The following is a 20,513-nucleotide window of genomic DNA, read 5'->3' as shown; positions in this document are numbered from 1 at the left end:
ATTTTCGAAGCGTTTTCTCTCTCTAGTTTTCGAAGCGTTACTCGGCGTAACACTTTCTTTCAAGGTAAACAAACAAATTCTTCCCCAACTTTTATTTGTTAAGTATTTGTTGCCATCATGTCTCGCCGATGCTGCTCGCCTAGTACCTCAACCCGGGGCGAACCGCCGCATCCTCGATGAGCAGGAGCCATCGGTTGTCACCCCGGTAGGGTTCGGGGTCGCAAGTCGCCTTCTCTCAAATCGACGAGAAATTTCTCGAGGATTTTGATGATGACGAGGAGGAAAAGACCCAATCTGATTCAGAGAGGCCGCATTACTTGTGGCACGGCGAAGCCTGCTCGATTAAACCCGATCGTGTTTGGACGAACAAGTTCGCTAATGTCTCCGGGCCTGAACTTTTTGAAGACCATTACTCCTTCCTAGCGGGGGTATAGAATTATTGTCCCCGAGGGTGATCGAGCGTCTGTTGCCCTCCCTCCCGAAGGTTGTATCGGCGTGTATATTAGACATCTGGAGTATGGGCTCCGTTTTCCTCTTAATGAACACGTCGCGGCCATAATCAAAGCAATGAATGTCGCCGTGACACAACTGCATCCGTTGGCCATTAGGACGATTATTGGCTTCGTATGGTTTTGTCTCTTTAAGGGGGAGGCCCCAACGGTGAACCTTTTTCGCCGGCTCCACCATCTTCAGCTGTCTACCCAAGGCGGCACGGGGTGGTACAGCGTGCAGACCGAGCCGGGTTACGTGACCGTCTCCAAGCTGACGTCCTGCAAAGACTGGAAGGGGCGGTGGCTATATGTCGAGGTTCCGGAGGACTATCCACTGCCCTGGTCCTTCCAGCGCCGCGTCAATTTGCGCCGTGAGAGTCAGGGGGAGCATGAAAGATATGTCTCCCATAATAAGATTAAGATGGACGCCAAGAAGGTCTATCTTAAGGACGACGAAGTGCGGGCAATGGGCATGTTCGAGGCTGAGAGGGATGGCACGCCGAAGGGATGGATGCCTCCGACGCAGATCGTCCTTCAAGACGAGCCGCTTTGTCACGTCGACCTCATACCGGCCCTCAGCCAGGGTGAGTGGGGTCGGTATGAGGCCCACCTTTGCTTTTTATGCTTCGGTATTTGAGCCCTGGTTTACTTCTTTTGCTTAACTGTTGACTTTGTTTCTTGCAGATCGATTTGGCCGGGATCTCTCTGTCTCCATCCTAAACAAGTTGGGACTTGACCAGGACGGGAGAGTTGTTGAGCCGCACCCTAAGGCCGCGCCGCGATCGCAGACAGGCCCGCACGAACTCATGAAGCGGGCGTTGAAGGCAATGGATGTGGGGCGACTCAAGCATAGATTGGCGGTAACGTGCGCGCCGGAGACCAAAAACAACGCTCACGGCGGCTACGACGTCAACTCCAACTCGATCTCCAATCCCCGCAGTCCAAAAGGATAAGGTGGTCGTCAATGTTGACGAGGACGTCACCGTTCTCGAGGGTCCTCCTCCTTCAAATAAGAGGAAAGAAACAACGCCCCGCGCTGCTGCTTCACGAGGCAGGCGGGGAGAGGAGGGGTCACCCCCTCAATCCAAGAAGGCCAGGATCGTACGGATCTAACCCATGGCTCGGATTTAGCGATTCCTTATGCATTCCCGATGACAAAGGCTTTCGATATGTCGATGAATGTTGACATGGACACTTTGTCCGGGTTTTTATAGATCGGCCGTCCCAGCCACCGTTGTTCTCACCGAACGGCAATTGGAGAAGCGACTGACAGGCAGAGACGGCGACAAAAATGTCGCCGCCGACTCCTCGTCCGAGAAGGTTTCCTTCGTTCAGCTCAGGGCGGACGGCATAAGGTTGGCAAAAAGGTTGGTGAAGTGGGCTGAAGTTGCCGGTACTCATCTTCTCGAGCAAGAAAAGCTCGTGGCTTAAACTGCCCCTACACTCGAACGGCTTAAGCTTGAGCTTGCCGCTTCTAGGGAGGAGGCCGAGAAGACGATGCGGGACTTCCTGGCCACCATGAAGGACTTCCTCGCTGAGCGAAAGCTTAAGGAGGACGCTGAGAAGGTGGTCCTGGCCGAGAGAGCCAAGGTTGAGTCTGCGTTGGCTGATGCCGCTAAGCTGCGGGAGGAGAGGAACAAGCTTGAGGGTGGTTACAAGGCCATGGTTGAGCAGAGGGAAAGATGGAAGGCCCTGCATTTGGCCGAGGCGAAGGAGCATAAGGGCACAAAGGCTATCCTTGCTCAGAGGGAGAAGGATATTGAGATCCTGAAAACCGTCATCATCCCTGAAATGTGTGCCCGGTACCGGGACCAAGCTGAAGATGCTACCAGGGATGCGATTAAGGCCCTCCTTCCTGAAGGCACTTTTCCGTGGCAAGATTTTGACAAACTTCTTGATGAGAAGGCGGCTGCGGAGGAGGCCAAGGCCGCGGCAGAGGCGAAGGCTGCTCAGGAAGCAGCGGCCAAGGCGGCCCATGTGAAGGAAATGTAGATCTTTATACATAAACTTATTCATATATGATTCAATTTAATTTGTCATAAAATTAAATATGGATTTTATGCATGCAAACAAATGATAAAATAGAGGAGAAATCATGTTCTTACATTGGTGATTTCGGTTTTATGGGCACAAAAGAAATCTCCTTTTCTTTTGTTCTTGAGCTTTCCTTTAATGGAAGAACCAAGATCCAAGTGTAGGATCTCTCCCTAAGCTTTATACCCAAAGCTTTCTCTTAATAGAATTAATATTATAGGAACTAGTACAATATTAATATAGTAGAAAATTGACCCAAAATATTATAAACACTTAAATATTTCGGTATATTGGAGGAAGAAAAGGAGAGCTTTTTATCTCTCTAGAATTCTAATTTTTGGATGATCAAAAGAATGAATAATCACTAACACATTTTAGTGTAATATTAGGTAAAAATGAGATGAAAAACCATAATGGTTTTCTCATCAAAAACCGGGTGGAAGGGGGCTTTTTGGGGAGCCAATGCATGCACACATTTGTCTTCACAATGAATATTAAGGTTGCGTGGCTAGGAATGTAGGTAATCATTGTGTTCTTATAATAATTAAACAAACACAATATTAGCTTCCACCACCCCTTAATTTCGGTACACTTGATAATATGGGATCCATATTATTTTTGTCAATTTGTCAATATGTAGCATGTCACATGTCACATAAATTTATTATGTATTTTTAACAAATTAAAAATCAACGTATTAATAAAAATACGTCATATACAATAATTGACTTAGTAATTTCATAATTACTTGCACCAAAATATTTTTCCATTTATAAATCGTATTCATAATAATTCATTCAAATTTAATTGTTTCTGTAAACAATAATTTCATCCGAGTAATTATACAATTTGATTACTCAGACCGTATCTCATTTAATCACATTTCAATTTGATACATAAATTTTACTTCCAAAATCGTCCGTCAATTTTCAAGTAATTTAATTAACTCGTAACATTATACGATTAATTAAATAATCAATTAAGAGTGTTGCCCTATAGGTATGACCTAGGGGGTCAACTGATCACCACCGTCGCACGACAGTAATGTCAAACTCTAGTCAGCCAATCATTACCGATATATGTTGACCAGTTGATGAAAACAAAAATTACTTCCCAATTGTATTCTTTATAATGAGATTTAAACACGTGATCATCATGATCAACAGTCGTGATTGCATTATTGTCGGAGGACACATATTCCAACAATCTCCCACTTGTCCTCGACAAGTGTGCGTCACCAATTCTCTTGTCCTATTACTATCTCCCACTCAATGCAAGGTGTCTTTCAGGTCGTACTTGCAAGTGATCATATCGAGAGTGGTTTCCTCGATCTGGAGAATAACTGATTGACCGGATTCATCTATCATAGATACATTCCGAGCGTGGCCCCGCATTTCCAGTTCATTACTCCTCGAGTGGCCCTGAGATATTGCTATAACCCTGACTATGGGTGGATAATTCATATCGCACTCATTCCCTTCGACTAGCCACAGTCATCATAACCCAAAATATGCCCATTTGACCCCATTTACGAAGGTCGTAGTAACACAAATCAAAGTTAATCTGAAACTGTGCCATCTTAGGCGAATAGTCTTTAGTCAAAAGAATCGACTCATTCGAATACTATAGTAGCTCTCGCCACGACCAGGCTATATAAATTTGCCAGAACTCTATAAGCGGTCATTAGGCCCGACAAAAAGTTCCTAACAATCTGCCTATGTGATCGACTAGTCATCTCACATGACTCTATGGCACTTGAACTTGCCATCAATCGCATCACACTCTAGTTACTTCGAGACGTCACCTCATACAAGTAACTATGGGCAAATACAATGTTAATCCATGTTCACTTTAACGGGGTTCAATTGTCTCTACAACCCGTTTGGATATAACAAAGTGCAAGGTGAGTTAATAATAACTCAAACGACAAATGTCGACATCACACTCGGGTAGTCAATATCATATTACAACCTTGTGATGTATATCGTTAGTGTAAACACTTATTGATTGCAATAGAAGTTTAACATCCCATGTGTCCATGTGTTCAAACTTCTTACACTTGCATTTTCCTTTACATTCATGTTCTCTCTCATAGCATGAACTTTACCAAGTACACATCAAGGTTCCCGACCTCGGTTTTGGTTCTTTATCTTGAAAGAACTTCCTTATCGATTATCACATAACGACCGAATTTGTGATGAATGATATAACTTGTACTGATCAAGTACCCCATCCACACACAATGCACTAGGTATATGTTTTGTAGAGTCTTGCAACAATCTGCCAAGACGATTGGCCTAGCACTTCTCACAAGTCCTAGCATAGTTAGGAAGGATTAGTATTGAGTAACTTCTTATTCAATTAAGTACCTTTCCAAAACTTCTTATTTCTCCTTCTAGCTTGAAAGGTCAAGGATTCTCATAAATCCTCACATGTGCTCGGATTTTCATTAATATGCGCAACCTCTTGACACACAATAGAACATTCCATCAAACACTGAAATCGCTCATCGGATTCTATTCGAGAATTCATGACGTTTCTATTATGGCTTACCAATCAATCATCATGCTCTTATGCATATGATTCATAATTGGACATGTACATGATTATTCTAATGGCAGAAACATTAGTTACTAATAATCATGAGATCAACCGTTCATAGGTTCAATGAACGACCATGATTTCTAAATGGCAATTCCATTTTCATCTACATGAATAACCTATGTGAATGTTGATACGATGTGTATCTCTTAATACTAATCCAACATCCCTTGATGTAATTGGATTCATCATAGTCCATTTTCATCCAGAATTGAAAACTCAAAAGCTTCTTTATGAAAGAAGGTATTAGCTCGTCATTCTTTAATGAGTGATGAGTTGTAAACATTCAAAGGATGATAGCTCCCACTAAATTCCATGTCTTCACATGAGAATTTCCTAACTCCCACTCAATTCTACACATTTCGAAATTGACTTCTCAATCGAAATTTATCAAGAATTGAAATATAAATTGCATTGCCAAGTTATTAGGATAAAACCATATATGTTCCCATCATATCCTTTCAAAATACCTATTTTGAAGTGGTCTCATCTTAACCTTACGGAAAGAGATTTTAAATCTCCAACACACTCATGTCATAATGATGTGTAGCAATGTCATTATTCAAATATAAATAATATCTAGAATACGTCCTTCGCAAATACCCTTTTGGAAGGAGGTTTAACCATTTCATAATGAGGTTAAGCAATGACATTTGCGTGGTTAAAACTTTGGCCATTGAAGATATCGGTAAATCAATCTTTGCAACTCGATCATAACTAGTATGTTACTATGATTCATTTAGGCTCTTAAGTAAATCTCAAGGTTGAAACTATTTGTCAAATATTTCATAAACTTAGTCAAAAACTTGTTAAGACTTTACATTAGTCATTTTTCTTCCAAAACTTTCTTTTGGTCTCCTCGTGTAGTTATCTTGAGAATATACTCTTATGATTACTTCACTTGGTCTCTTTAGTCATATAGAACTAACTTGAGACCATAGATCTCATCTATTCGGCATACTATGTAAATAGATATACCTTCATTCAAATCATTCTCTCTTGCGTAGATCTTCATTTACACAAGTACACAATTTTATCTTGCCTTGTGTGTTGTGTCCTCATTTTTCTCCCACTCTATCTTTAGAATAAATACACTATAGATTCAAAGATAGCATATGAGACACAAATAATGATGTTGAAGTATAAGGAGAACTATCTCATAGATAGACTAATAGTTATTGATTTCATATGTGTACTTGGTGATTGACATACCTTTAAGAGAGTTCATAGACTCAAAATCACTTTATAAATGATCATACACAAGCCTTAAGCATGTGGACATGTAATGAAACCCGTCATTATATTAGTCTATTAGATCACTTTAAGTGAATAATCTTATGTTTCTAAGAGCAAGCATTTAAAGATGAATTTTAGAACATAAAAGGATAAATGATAAAACGGGTGACTTGGGTTGCAAACCAAGTCACCATTATCCAAAATACAAATCATTATCCAAAATACCTTTCCATGTCGAACACGGAAATTTAAAGTTCTAAAAATCCAAATCATAATTTAAAATAAGACAATGAAAAGCAAAGCTCCACAAAAGCTATCCATAGCTTCTCCATGGTTTCTCATGCTTGCTTTTCTTTTCCCTTGTCTTTGCTTGGTGGAGGCCCTATTTACAATAAAAAGGGAGATACATTATCACAACTTTGCATCATAATACCATAGTTGAATTAGAAACATAAAAGAAGGATTGTCATTTACCTACTAGAGTAATCTTTCCAGCCTTAATATCACCAAGGTATTTGGAACAATTTCTTTTCCAATGTCCCATACCATTACAATAATGGCATTTATCAAGAGGACCCTTCTTGATCTTTGAGGTGCTAGCTTCATTAGGCTTAGCTTTGGTGAATGTGGGAGCTTGCTTTTTACCCTTTCTTCCACTCTTTTTGAACTTCCCCTTACTCTTAGTGCTTATGTTAAGCACATCCTTTGGTGGGTTCACATTTAACCCCATGTCCCTCTCGGCTTGCACAAGTAACGTGTGCAACTCCTCAAGAGACACATCCTTGTCTTGCATGTTAAAATTCACCCGGAATTGCACATATGCCTTGACTTTGGACAAGGAGTGTAGAATCTTATCTACGATGAGTTCTTTGGGGATTTCAACCTTTTGAATTTTCAAGGTCTCGACAAGCTCCAATAGTTTGAGCACATGAGGGCTAACCTTTTGGCCCTCTTTGAAGTCGAGATCAAAGAATGCCGCGGCCGCCTCATATTGGACGATCCGCGGAGTTTGTGAAAACATGGTCACAAGTTTGGAGTAAATCTCATTAGCATTGCCCATTTTAAAGGCTCTCCTTTGGAGGTCCGCCTCCATCGCAAATATCAAGACATTTTTCATTGCGGCGGACTCCTTTTGGTAAACCTCATATGCTTCCCTAGTGGCCGCGGTGGACCTAGTGGAGGGTTCGGGTGGAGAGGCCTCGGTAAGGTAACGAAGCTTGTCGTCACCTTCGGCGGCTAATTTGAGTTGGGCATCCCAATCGGAGAAATTTGACCCATTCTTTTCAAGTTTACATCGATCCATAAAGGATCGGAGCCATGACGAACTAGCGAGAGGTGTGGCGTTCGGAGTTGGTGTTGGTGTTGCCATTTGTTATGAAAAAGAAGTGGTCTACAAAACAAAATATAAGGAGTAAAACAAATGTCGTTTTAATAATACTCGTAAAAATGTATGATTTAAACAAGTTTTATGCATTTTTCTAGTGACCTCTACCCAACTAGATAAATGATTCCAAGACCCAAATTCATATCGACTTAGGCACGGTAGGGCCGATTCATCCTTTATCAATATAACTCGGTGGATTAACGTTTAATCGATTCTACTTTTAGAACTCTTGGTTGATAATATTACATTAACAATTATCTTTAGCCCAAAACACATTCGACAAGGGCACGGAGGGGCCGATACATCCCTTATCAAAAACTTTTGTTGAGTTCAATCCAAATTTCGAATAAATGTGTCCATGATCCAAATCCATATCAACTTGGGCACGGTAGGGCCGATTCATCCCTTATCAACACGAATTCGGTGGATTAACATTCATCACCCACTTCCCCTACGTAACAAGGTTTGTATCCCGGTAGGGCCGAGTGCACTCCCTCGCGAAATAGGTTTTCATGGTTTCTACTATTTGGTAAGGCTATGTCTCAATTGATTGTTTTAGCGAGAGGTCATGTCAATTTATTATCTATCACGTTTTAAGTGAACTAAAGCGGTGAACTACGATAATTTTAATTGACACGGTCGATAAACTCGATAAAATAGGATGCATGTTTTAGTTATGGCGATTTAGCGATGCATGCGACATAAAATAAAATGCAAGCATAAAAATAAATAAATCCTAGTATGGCCTTTCCTAAAATAGAAAAACTATTTAACTATTACATATTCGGAAACCAACTCCATTGGTCCCTTGAACTTCGGTTGTGGCACGCATCTTGAGGTAACACCGTCTTTATGTATCGTCATTCTTGAAGAAATCCGTCTTTGGGAACTCCGAGATAAATAAAATTACATAATAAATTACATAATTTCCTATTATACATTTGTAACTAAAATAAAATAAATCTATTAAATTACAAAACGGTGATACGAGATCACAATAAAATTACAACCGAATCGATATTTCCATACATTCGGGAAATACCAATTAAAATCTAAGGCCATACTAAGTAAAATTACATAATTCAAAATTACATAAATTAAAATTATGACAATCATAAAGAAAAAATGCAGCATTATAATATGTATGAACATGCTCAATTTTATGCTAAATCGCCTTTAATAAGCCAATATCGTATATTACTCGGTTTTTACGGATTTGCGTGATTTCAACATTTTATAATCACAAAAATACATAAATTCATATTTATTCATAAGTTAATTACCCTAACCTCTTAGGACTCAAAATTTAGTCTTCACTAATAATTTGACCATAATTAACCCATATTTTATAAAATTGTTCATAAATGGACCAAAAATTACAAAAATAAGCTATAAACTTCAAATAAATCACAAAATTTCAAATAAATTCAAAATTTGAAATTTAAACTCATGAACATTCTGGAAAAATACCATGACACTCATAATGTTCAAAATCTTAGGTTAAAAATTTCGAAATTTTTTCCGGAAAAACAATGTTGCGGTTTATCGATTTTTAATAAAATAATCATAAAAACATGGAAAAATTATATTCATTAACTTTTCAATTTTAGATCTGAAAAAGATAATAAAAGGCAACATTAGACGTTTTTCCTAAGTCATAGATTATGTTTTATTAATTTTTCACTAATAATGTCACTATTTATGCTATTTTTCTTCAAAAATCCATAAATCATGCAAAAAGACTTCTTTATAGCCAATTATTTTAAACACATCTTGTAAAATTGCATGTGACAACATATTAATTTTCTATGACCAGATTCGAAATTTAACTCATATTAACCTATTTTTCACCTAAATCTGAATTTAATAATGAAAAATCCATTTTTCGAGCATAACAAGTCCAAAAATTATGAAAATTTACAGGTTATCTCAAAATAATATATGTGACAACATATCGAAAAATTAATGGAAAATTCGAAGTATAGCTAATTTTAGACCGAAAATGACATTTTTACTCATAAAATCATATTTAAATGTCATTATTGTATAATATGAACAATAAAAATCCGTAAAATTAACCAAAATATCCTAAAACATTTTAGGACCAGAAATATTAACATGCATAAATTAATTTCGTGATATATCATAATAACACAAATTTTACAAGTTTTATATGTTATTCTTATAACTCGGAAAAACTTTTAACCGATTTGCATGCAAACAACCGTGGCTCTTGATACCGATTGAAGGAAATATAGATCTTTATACATAAACTTATTCATATATGATTTAATTTAATTTGTCATAAAATTAAATATGGATTTTATGCATGCAAACAAATGATAAAATAGAGGAGAAATCATGTTCTTACATTGGTGATTTCGGTTTTATGGGCACAAAAGAAATCTCCTTTTCTTTTGTTCTTGAGCTTTCCCTTAATGGAAGAACCAAGATCAAAGTGTAGGATCTCTCCCTAAGCTTTATACCCAAAGCTTTCTCTTAATAGAATTAATATTATAGGAACTAGTACAATATTAATATAGTAGAAAATTGACCCAAAATATTATAAACACTTAAATATTTCGGTATATTGGAGGAAGAAAAAGAGAGCTTTTTATCTCTCTAGAATTCTAATTTTTGGATGATCAAAAGAATGAATAATCACTAACACATTTTAGTGTAATATTAGGTAAAAATGAGATGAAAAACCATAATGGTTTTCTCATCAAAAACCGGGTGGAAGGGGGCTTTTTGGGGAGCCAATGCATGCACACATTTGTCTTCACAATGAATATTAGGGTTGCATGGCTAGGAATGTAGGTAATCATTGTGTTCTTATAATAATTAAACAAACACAATATTAGCTTCCACCACCCCTTAATTTCGGTACACTTGATAATATGGGATCCATATTATTTTTGTCAATTTGTCAATATGTAGCATGTCACATGTCACATAAATTTATTATGTATTTTTAACAAATTAAAAATCAACGTATTAATAAAAATACGTCATATACAATAATTGACTTAGTAATTTCATAATTACTTGCACCAAAATATTTTTCCATTTATAAATCGTATTCATAATAATTCATTCAAATTTAATTGTTTCTGTAAACAATAATTTCATCCGAGTAATTATACAATTTGATTACTCGCATCAGTATCTCATTTAATCACATTTCAATTTGATACGTAAATTTTACTTCCAAAATCGTCCGTCAATTTTCAAGTAATTTAATTAACTCGTAACATTATACGATTAATTAAATAATCAATTAAGAGTGTTGCCCTATAGGTATGACCTAGGGGTCAATCGATCACCACCGTCGCACGACAATAATGTCAAACTCTAGTCACCAATCATTACCGATATATGTTGACCATTGACAAGAATAACAAAATTACTTCCCAATTGTATTCTTTATAATGAGATTTAAACACGTGATCATCATGATCAACAGTCGTGATCGCATTATTGTCGGAGGACACATATTCCAACACCATGATGCTAAGGTGAAGGAGGCTAAAGAGGAGGCTGAGAGGGCAAGGGCACGTGAAGCTGCCAAGTCGTCCTCTGGGCTGCCCACCGACGGTGATGCTGCTGCTGCCGGTGGCGGCAAAGAACAAGCATAGGGGAGACGGGCGGTCGTCACCGGACTCACTGGCCTTTCGGACGACCTTCAAATGTTCGGGGTCAACTTTTGAGCCTTTCCTCCCTGCCATCCTTTTGGCGCTTCAAGTCTGAATGTTGTAATTTTTGTTGTTCCTTCTTCTTTTTTGTTTAAACTTTGGTAGGTTGAGCTTAGGCTACCCCCATGGGGACGGCCGTCGATTTTATTTTGTCTCACCTGTAAACATTTTTAATGAAGTTTGTTTATCTGCCTTTGGCTTGGCCGAGGCTTTGATCTCATCCTCCATTTAGTTGTCTTCTTACGTTTTTTAAACATATTGAGCGCTTTTTCGTTTTTACCTTCGGCTTGGCCGAGGCAATTAGATTGCGTATCTCAACTGTACTTAAACGTTTTTAGCATATTGGTCGTGTCCTTTCTTTCGCACCCGAACAGTAGAGGTAGCAAGATTCACGTTTCCCAATTTGCTTAGCAACATGTTGGCATGTCGGTCGCTTCCTCCTCCACTCCCGGCTTTGGCCGAGGCGGTCAGATTTGCGCTTCCCAACTGCTGTTGTAAACATGTTAGCATATCGGTCGTTTCCTCGTCACTCCCGGCTTTGGCCGAGGCAATCGAGGTTACGGCTCGACTGCATTCGTATCTATAGACATATTGATCGCTTCCTCTGCCACTCCCGGATTGGCCGAGGCAGTCAGATTTGCATTTCTCAACTGTACTTATACGTTCTTAAGCATGTTGGTCGCTTTCGCGAGTATCAACTGCATTTGTAGTGACTGCCCGGCTTTGGCCGTGGCGTCTACTTTGGCACGACTACGGAGGGGACAAGCATTTCGACGGAAAACTTGGATCATTCTTCATTAGATATAATCACGCGTTGGGGTGCCCACAACGGTCTCGGACACCTCCGCCGCTATATGAAATATTTCCTAAGGTTGTATGTGTTCCAGTGGCTCATTAGAGGCACACCCTCCATGTCTGTCAGCCGGTATGTCCCCGGCCTCATTTCTTCAACCACCCTGTAGGGTCCCTCCCAGTTGGCCATCATCTTACCATGGGTGTTTTCTTTGTTGGTTGCGGCCGACTTTCTCAGGACTAGATCTCCTACTCTTAAGTCCCTTTTGTGGACCCTACGGTTGTATGTTCTTCTCATTCGGTTTTGATATACTGCTAAGTTGAGCCGTGCCGTATCTCGGCTTTCTTCGACCAGGTCTAGGGAGGCTCTCAGGCCTTCTTCATTTTCGGCTGGGTTAAAGGTTTGCGTTCTGAATGTCGGCACCGCTGCTTCAATTGGCAGGATGGCCTCAGACCCATAGACTAGGTGGAATGGACTGTACCCTGTTGCTTCTTTCTCCGTGGTTCGAAGTGACCACAGGACGCCGGGTAGTTCATCAGCCCATCTTCCCTTTAGATTTTCAACCTTCTTCTTCAACCCGTTCAGTATTGTTTTATTAGTCGCCTCCCCGCCCCGTTGCTCGAGGGTGGCGGACGAGGAGTATGCAAATTTGATACCGAGTTCTTCCAACCAATTCATCACCATGTCGCTCCAAAACTCTCGGCCGTGGTCAAATACAATGACTTGGGGTAACCCAAAACGAGTTATGATGTTCTCCCAAATCACCTTTCTTACGGCCGCCGTGGTATTGGCAGGTACCGCGACAGCCTCGACCCATTTGGTGAAGTAGTCAACGACGACGATCAGGTACTTCCTTTCTCCGGAGGCCGTCGGAAATGGTCCTAATAAATCCATCCCCCACTGTGCAAATGGTAGGGGAATAAGTACCGGTTGCAGGTCTCGGGAAGGTGCATGTATTACGGAGAGCATGCATCCGACAATTCTTGCACTTCTTGGTTTTTGCCCGAATCTTTCAAAGCATGGTAGGCCGAAGTAGCCGGCTCGGAGAGCTTTGTGGGCTAGCGTTCTCGCCCCATGTGATGTCCGCAGATGCCTTCGTGAATCTCTGTCAGTATAAGCTCCGCGTCGGCTGGGCCGACACATTTCAAGAGTGGTCTTATTACGGACCTTCTGTACAATTCTCCTTCGAACACTAAGTACCTTGTAGCGATCCTTCTTATCTTCTGAGAGAGACTGCGGTCCTCCGACAACTCTTTTGTCAGCTTGTATTTCATTATCGGAGTCATCCACGTCATCTCGGCTTCGATGTCGCCCACCATGCCGACGGTCTCGGTGATGCTTTTAGCATTTCGATATCCACCAAAGACGGTTCGACCGACATTTTTGATGCTTGAACTGGCAAGTTTTGAGAGAGCGTCGGCTCGGTTGTTCTCGCACTGGGATTCACCGTATTTGGAAATATTTCAATTTTGAGGTGTCGATTTTACCCTCTCCGGTACCTTACCATCCCATCGTCTCGAGTCTCATACTCTCCTCCGATTTGATTAGTCACTAAGAGCGAGTCCGTCTTCAACACAATATGCTCCGCCCCTACAGCTCTAGCTAACTCGACTCCACTTATCACCGCCTCATATTCGGATTCGTTATTTGAGGCCGAGAAGGTAAACTTCAAGGCGTACTCAAACTCGTCTCCGTTAGGGCCGATGATAAGGATGCCGCTCCCGAGCCGTTCGCCGTGGAGGACCCGTCGGTATATACTTCCCACACGCCGGGATGTGATTCTTCTTGGTATGTGCACTCGGCCAGGAAGTCCGCAAGCGCTTGCCCCTTTATCGAAGGCCTCGGCTTGTCTTGAATGCCAAAGCCGGAGAGCTCCACTGCCCATTTGATAAGTCTGCCGGATTTCTCGAATTTTTCTAATGCTTTCTCCAATGGCTAGTCAGTTAAGACCGTCACGGGATGTGCGTCGAAGTAGGGTTTCAGCTTCCTTGCGGCAACGACGACGGCGAAGGCTACTTTTTCGATTAGTGGGTAATTTCTTTCGGCGGCCAGCAGTGTATGGCTGATAAAGTAAATTGGGTATTGCTGCTTATTTTCTTCCCCGACGATTACGACGACCGTGGCCGAGGTAATCGCTAAGTATAGATATAGCGTCTCCCCAGCGTCGGCTGGGACGACAGTCGGTAGTGTCGAAGGTGGGCTTTCACCGCCCGAAAGCCGTGCTCGCCTCCTCCCCAGCTAAAGTTTTTATTCCCCTTCAAAGACTTTAAAGAACGGAGTGCTCTTGTCGGCCGACCGAGAGATGAAGCGGGCGAGAGCCGCCATCCTTCCGGTCAACGTCATAACCTCTTTTCGATTTCTCGGCTCCGGTAGGTCTAGTATTGCTTGGACTTTCTCTGGATTGGCATCAATTCCCCTGGCGCTGACAAGCACGCCAAGGAACTTGCCGGCCCGGACACCGAAGTTTCATTTCTTTGGGTTAAGCTTCATTTCATATTTCCTTAGTGAACAAAATGTTTCGCTCAAATCGGCTAAGTGCTCGCTGTCAGACTTGCTTTTTACAATAGCATCGTCGATGTAAGCCTCGATGTTTCGCCCTTTTTGATCTTGGAACACTTTGTCCACCAACCTAGTGTAAGTTGCGCCAGCGTTCTTTAAACCGAACGGCATCATTTTATACATGAATGTGCCGTGTATGGTGATGAATGCGCATTTAGGCATATCTTCCTCGGCCATAAATACCTGATGATACCCTGAGAAGGCATCTAGCAGGCTTAGCATAGTGTAGCCTGCCGTGGCGTCAATTAAACTATCTATTCGAGGCAAGGGATATCAATCTTTAGGGCACGCTTTATTAAGATTGGTAAAATCGACACACATCCTCCACGCCTCTGACGATTTCCTCACCATTACAACATTTGCTAGCCACTCAGGGTAAGTACAAGGCATGATAAAGCTAGGGGTGTTCACCGGTCCAAAACCGGACCGGACCGGACCGGACCGGATGAACCCGCGGACCGGATAACCACATATCCCAAGACCGCGGACCGGACCAAGTTAGAAGGGACCGGACCGGACGACCGGAACCCTTTAGGTCCTAAGTTTTTCCGGGTTTGGACCGGACCGGTACTAATTTATAAGGCAAATTTAGTTTTATTTTTTAATGTGGACCGGACCGGACCGAGACCGTCACCATATTTTTTTGGGACCCGAGACCGGATCGGTATGTATCCTGGCCGACCGACCGACCGGCCGGTCCGGTCGGTCCGGTTTGCTTGGTCCGGACCACTTTTTGTTCACCCTAGATAAAGCCCGCCGCTAATAATTTGTCTACTTCGACTTTGATGGCCTCATTCTTCTCGGCGAGGAGTTCCTCATCTTCTCGCTTGACCTACCGAGCGGTGGAGAGTACGTTCAGCTTGTGAACGATCACCTCCCGGCTCACGCCCGGCATCTCGGCAGGGTGAGTATGCGAAGACATCTTTGTTCTTCCTCGCAGGTCTAGGAGATCAGCTGAATTTTGGCTCCGTGTCGGCACCGACAGCGATTCGGTGCGCCCTGGGTCAATTTTCACTTCCTCGGTCTCGGCTCCTTCGACCATGCCGACATTAGTATTCATCAGGTCGTCCTCCTGCTGCAAGGATGGGCTCTTCCCTTTCTCCGACTTCTTCGCCACTTTGAGGGATTGCATGTTGCACCCCCTGGCAGACACTTGGATATTGACTATTTCATCTCTCTCGTCCTTTGAGACGAGCTTTTGTGCTTCCCTCCGGTCCGAGACGTACATCAATGTCAGGGCCCGGATGGACATCACTGCATCGGCCTCGCTCAAAGTGACCCGGCCTATGAGAACATTGTAGGCAGACGAACCGTCGATAACCACGAACTCAGATAAAACATTTTTAGCCGCATCCGCTTGGCCGAACATCACCGGCAGTCTGATTGACCCCAGGAGTACCAGGTCGGCCCCAGAGAAGCTGTATAACGGGTTAGTGCAGGGGCTCAGGTCTCCAATCTTCAGACCGAGATTGAGAAAGCACTCCCTGAACATGATGTTTGTGTAGGCGCCTGTGTCAATTAGGCACCTTTTGACTAAGTGGTTGGCTATATCCAGGTGGACTACAAGCGGGTCGCTGTGCGCGGCGACGACTCCCTCGTAGTCCTTCTTTCCAATGGTTATATTGGGGATGGTGGAAGCGGGGATCGCTGTTTTGGGCACAAAGTTGATGGCTTGGTATAACTCATTTAGGTGCCGTTTGTGCCCATTAGCTGACCCACCGTTCTCGTTTCCCCCGATGACAACCTGGATTACTCCCATCCGTTGAAAAACTGATATTCTATTCGACCCGTCGGCGCTTGTTTCTGGGCCTCCAGCTACATACTTGCTGAGGCTCCCCTTTCGGATTAGCTCTTCGATGGCGTTCCTTAGGTGTCGACAGGTTGTCGGTTTATGGCCGGTGTGGCCGTGGTACTCGCAAAAAGCGGCTTGCGTCCACCGTCCCCCCGCCTTGGGGATCTTGCCCACTTCATCCATCATTCTTGCTTAGGGTAAAGACCTCGGCCGGAGATGCGACCGGGGGGTGAGACTACTCGTACCGCTTCTGGTTGACGGTCCCGAACTCCCCCCTGCGCCCGCCGAGTGCTGTTTCCTATTAAATCTCTCAGGCCGTGACCTATTCCCGTCACGACGACCTTCATCTATGTTATCCCTACGGCGCTCTTCCTCTCTAGGTGCCCACTTCACTGTGGCCTACCCGTGTTTTGTGATAGTCTTCAACCTTTACACTCGGTCGGTCATCTTTCCGAGTCTAAGTTGAGGTCTTCGCACTTGATCGCCTCGTTTTTAAACTCGCCTTTCGGAGGCCTTTCATCGCTGAAAAGGTCGCCGCTTCGGTGTTCACTCACGGATCCGCTGAACCTTAGCGTCGAACCTTTTCACGTAGCCGGAGGGACTCGTCCTCCCGTCGGATGGTCGAGATCGATGTCTCCACGGCCCTTCTCTTGTTGCAAGCATACCGGGCTATGAAATTGTCTCTCGGCGGCATAACAAGATACCGAGCCATTAGGTAGCCCCCTTGTACCAACTCCGAGCCATCCCATGCAGGTCGTGGGGAAGACTCGCACCACACCTCATCAGTCGCTCCCCATACCGACATGTACGACTCGAAAGCCTCGGCATGGTCGGTTGGGTCGCTATCCCCTTTGTATGATATGGGCGGCGCTTCACTTAGTCGGTACAGGATCTCGAGGACATAGGCACCGAGGGGTCGCTCGAACACGTGTCGAATGACACGCGGCGATCGGCTCCTCGCAACCTTAGTCCGGCTTCTCTCCCTCTGGCGGGAAGGGCTTGTTGTCCGACTTTGGTGAGTCGGACTTCTTTCATTCCTTCGGGGCTGGCCTCGTTGCTGCCGCGGCGACGCTGTCCTCCCGCGAGTGGGGGAAGGACTCAGGTCTGCCACTGGCACCACGGGCTCTGCCGGCGTTCTAGCATGCCCAGCTCCTTATATCGCTTCGGACAAGTTATTCGGGGTCACTTTATGGGCCCTGGTAACCTGTGGATGCGTTGCCGTCACCGTCGTCGTGACAGGGGTAATCGGCGTGCTACCCATCAGGTCCAGGAATAGCTTTAATTTGGCCGCATCGACCACATGTCCCATGACAGTGATTTGGTCGGTAGGCAGCGGTGTTTCTGGCTCTTTCGGCATCTCGTACGCCGTGTCAATGACTCGACCGGTGGGGGACTGCCCGATCTCAGAATTACGGAACGTGTCATCCTGGAAGAATGCAGTTCCTTCACTTGTAGTTTCTTGTTGCTTTGACATCTTCTTAGCTCGCTGAATGGTTTTTTTTTTGTGTAATGTAGGTGACTAGCTTTTAGTGTCTTTTTCCCACAGACGGCGCCAATTGTTCCGGGTGTAATTCCGGAGCAGGATTTTGACCACTTGAGCTTGTGGAATGATGTCGTTGCTTATCTCTTCCTTTCACTCTTTCCTGTAAAGATGAACAAACTGAGGGCTCGGCTTGGTACCGAGCGTACTCACTCCGACGCTCAAGTCAGTAAACTTAGAGAGATAAGTTGTGTGTTGAACTTGGCGAAGTATATTGTAGAGAGATAAGGGAGTTTATACCAGATATTCCAGTTAGTTTCTCAATGAGAGATGATGAGTATTTATAGACTTTCACCTTTTGTCACGTAGTGGCCAAGTGGCCAAGTGGCGTAGCAGGTGGAAAGACTGTCTTACCCTCGGCCGAGGGACCCATGACAGGCCGGCAGGCCTGGTTGACTCCATGCCGAGGGGACTGAATGTGAGTACGCGGATATGCCTCTCGGCCGGCTAGTTGCCGAGCCGAGACCCAAGTGACAGCCGACAGCTTTGCTTTGCCATTAGGGTCATTAATATGTTGACTTGCTATCTTTTTAGCTTTGACCTTGCTCAATATGTTGACTCGGTCAGCGGGTGCAGAATATGCCCCATCATAAACAATACGAATTAATTATTAATATATATAATAGTAATATAATAAATATAAAAATAATAATATAATAATAATAATAACAATAGTAAATACACTAATATAAAAATAATAATGATATCAATAAGAATAATAATAGTAATGTTGAAATAAACTAATATGAATCAATCAATCAATCAATCGATTCAATCAATCGAATCAATCAATCAATCAATCAATCAATCAATTGAGTAATCAATCGAATGGAGTCAATCAATCAATCAACTTATTAGAACTGAAATTAAGTCCAAAAGAACAGGGCCTTAATGGAGCTCACCTAAACTGAAGTTATAAGAACTGAAATTAAGTCCAAAAGAACGGGCCGGACAACAAACAGTAACTCTCCTATAAGACCGTCCAATAGCATAAGACAGGCCCAATAGAGAGAATAGCCCAAAATAAAAGACGTTAAATCTAAACAAGACTAAACAAAAAAAAAAGAATTGCTAACTTCTCTCCTTCAATACACGTTCAAGTTCTAGCTACATCTTACACCACCTCATCCCATCATCTCCTCCACCGCGTTTCAAGGCCAAATCCTCACCAGTCACCACCACATCCACCTCCTTATTGTGTCTGCACCGCCTTCACCATTTTCATACCATTACATATCAACACACCTCTCTCACCAATTAATTGAAACAAAAACATGACGATCGCTGACAATCATTGTTGACGACCCTCGACGCCAACCACCACCAGACTGGCACCAGCTAGATTTTGAAATGATCTTCAAATTTTCAGATTCAAATATTAATTCAATACTTTGAAGATTAATGGTTATAACTTTAATACTCATGGTTTTATATTGAAAACTTTGAATTTTAAGTTCAAAGTTTATAACTTAAAACATGATGCTTTCAAGTTAAAATCAAGTTTTAGAATAAAGTGTTGAGTTTTACCTTACATAACTTTGAATGAAAGAGATTCTAAAGTTTTCAAACTAAAATCATGATTTTCCAAATTAAAACCTAAAAAATTCAAATATAGAACACTGATTTTTATATTATTGCTCCCAATATTTATCTGGAAAAGTTATGGGATAAGATTTAAATACTTGTAGGGCTTGTTTGGATTGTGAGTAAAAGGGGGAATGAATAGGGGAGTGATATGTAAGGTGCGTTTTCCATGTTTGGTATGAGAGTAATTATTCACCTCCTGAATCTATTACCCTCATGGAAGGTTAACGCATTACCCACCCTCTCCCGAGTAATGATTAAGGCAGTAAAACATCTCCCAATAATCATTACTTCTATATGCCAAACCTATATTTAAGGAACTCAATATCCAAGTATTTAACTTCCCCAGTAATTATCATCTAATTAAAATTTACCCCCTGATTATTCTATGAATTCCAGGCAAGCCTATTTAGAAATAGTAGAGAAGGTAGTCATATGAACTTAGGAAAAAGAGAGATGAGATTCCAGAAAAGTCACCTGGAGGAGATGAAAGGGTTCAAAAAGTGCGTTGATTACATTGCAAGTTTGATTGACTTAATTATCTTGTGCTTTTTATCTAATTGGACTGGTCTTATGCAATAAGATCGTCCTACAGAATAATTTGTGTTTTTAGATTTTAGTCTATCTTAGGCCCAATGACGAAGCTACGCCTAGGCCGAATGAGCCATGGCCCAGGCTAGATTTCAGAAATATGTATGAAAAAAGTGGCAATTAAATCAATGGTTTAGATTTGGCATAGGGGTAAGCGCAGGACTCAATTGTACATTACGTGGCATAAGAGATCGCGTGTTTAAAGCAACAAAC

The sequence above is a fragment of the Silene latifolia genome, unplaced genomic scaffold, assembly GCF_048544455.1.
Source record: "Silene latifolia isolate original U9 population unplaced genomic scaffold, ASM4854445v1 scaffold_112, whole genome shotgun sequence".
In the NCBI taxonomy this organism is placed as follows: Eukaryota; Viridiplantae; Streptophyta; class Magnoliopsida; order Caryophyllales; family Caryophyllaceae; genus Silene; species Silene latifolia.
Note: the sequence above shows the minus strand (reverse complement) of the source record.